A 2,001-nucleotide genomic window follows, 5' to 3' on the forward strand; every position below is an offset into this window, starting at 1 on the left:
AGGTGTCCAAAATATAAAAACCAAGAAGACGAACAACAACAATAAGACAGAAAAGAGAAGTGACCCTTGGTTCCTATTTCAATTACTCTGTACATTTTGCAGAAGGGGGATATAACAATTTCAGAACAAACGAATAGGTGGCACAAGAAAAGCAAGAAAAAATTACTTAAGGACACTCAATACTTCAGGTATTCTTCAAGCATTTCGCAAGGCGTTAGCAGAAGTGGACACCTCTAAGAAAGACGAAATCCGCAGAGTAAGCCGAAAAGTTAGTACAAAAAGTACCAGGAGTACAATCGTTATCAAAATAAAATACACAACACGGCTGCAAATTCAATTATGCCTGCAATTTAGAGTACGCGAGAAGAACAAATAAATCATTCAAAGAGACAGATATTCTCTAAATGTTGCTTGATACGCGTTGTACTGTTCATACGCCTTTCATCGTCATTCTTCCCTTAACAAACATCATTACATCGCCTTCGTCCTTTTGACACCGCTGCGTATACTTGTAACACTGTGCATCCTCCTGAATTGAAGTTCGCGTTACGGAATTGCGTGAGAACAATGACGTGCATATACAAGGGGTTGCACGACAATCACGTTATGACCTTTCTGGTTGATAAACATGTACGCTCGATGAGATTAATCGTTGCACACGAGGAAGGTAAACAAAATTGGACGCATTGCCATTAGTGGCAAAGCATTTTATTGGCCGCTTTACTAAAGCTCAGCTTCGCATAGGTTACAACATGTGCGATGGATCTGCATATTTGTTTTATTGCGATAGCAATTATATAGACACTCAAAAGCAGATTTCTGCCGTCGGCGTCGCCGTCGCCGTCGCCGTGAGGTTCCGTATGACGTCATTTGGAGAAGAAATCGTTGCCGCGCGCCGAACGCTGTATGTGCGAGTGAAAGGGCGCGAGGGGCGCGTCTTTCACGGGGAGTGAACGCACGGCGAACAAACGCGCGTTGCTCGCTTAAGGGCTGCAGAAGTAGGCGTCTCTGTTCTCCTTCACAATCACCATGTATGTAGAGCAAACGCGCCTTCTTCCGACGAGCGAGAGGCCGTGGGGGAGGGGGAGGGAAGGGAGGCGACGTTTAGCTGCGGCACGCAGTGCCTATTTATATCAGAGGCTCCGGCAACAGTCACCAACGCCGCACGCATTTTGAGCGAACGGGGGCAAAACGCCGATGGCGTCGACAACAGTTCTGCGTGTTGCCGATGCTGCTGCATGTCCAAGTTTAAAAAGCTGATAAAGCTAATATCATTACTCCGTATAGCTCTCTACAAGTTTGCTATCGCAATTGATGCTTCGCCTTTCAGGTGAAACTGCGACAACTTTTTTATTCTTTAGAGCACAGAAGTGTTTATGTTGCTGCCACCACCCTATTGTAATACGTTCGGTTGAAAATACCAATGTACTTACTTTAAATAAATAAATACTCCTCAATAAGTAGCACATTGCGCGTAATCGAGCGTATTATTTATCTAGGTTGGCTCTCAAGGCAGCGCTTCAGGGCTGATATCAAGGAAGCTGAGAAGTTATCCGATAAGAGCAGTGGAGAAAGGATTACGCCGTTAGAGACGCTCCGCTTTGCTCGACGTGACCTCGTTTCAGCTGCCATCCGCCTGCGGGGTGGACGTTGCAACAACAAAGGGCTACGAGGGAGCGTCGCGAAGCAGCTGGCGTCGGTGGTATAGTGGTGAGCATAGCTGCCTTCCAAGCAGTTGACCCGGGTTCGATTCCCGGCCGACGCACTTTTTTTTTCGGAAGCTCGAATAATATGTTAAGATAGCATTGTTTTTATACGAAAAGAAAACGTGCTACTCTTTGCGGAATATAATGTTACCATAGGCGTTTCCCTGAGATGATGATGATGATGATGATGATGATGATTTATTGGCATCCCCTTTGAAACGGGGCGGCGACAAATAGTCACCTAGCCTGCTTGATTTAATCAGGTATACTATACATCTTCTTTATCTAGCATTTT

The 2,001-nt window shown here is 45.4% G+C and overlaps 1 non-coding gene across 1 annotated transcript; it reads left to right on the plus strand.

Moving 5' to 3' along the window:
* The first annotated feature begins 1,693 nt into the window (after nucleotides 1-1,693).
* Nucleotides 1,694-1,765, plus strand: Trnag-ucc (transfer RNA glycine (anticodon UCC)). Its single transcript has one exon. It is a non-coding gene; the product is annotated as a tRNA-Gly (tRNA).
* Nucleotides 1,766-2,001: the final 236 nt, after the last annotated feature.

The sequence above is a fragment of the Dermacentor silvarum genome, chromosome 9 (assembly GCF_013339745.2).
Source record: "Dermacentor silvarum isolate Dsil-2018 chromosome 9, BIME_Dsil_1.4, whole genome shotgun sequence".
Classification (NCBI taxonomy): domain Eukaryota; kingdom Metazoa; phylum Arthropoda; class Arachnida; order Ixodida; family Ixodidae; genus Dermacentor; species Dermacentor silvarum.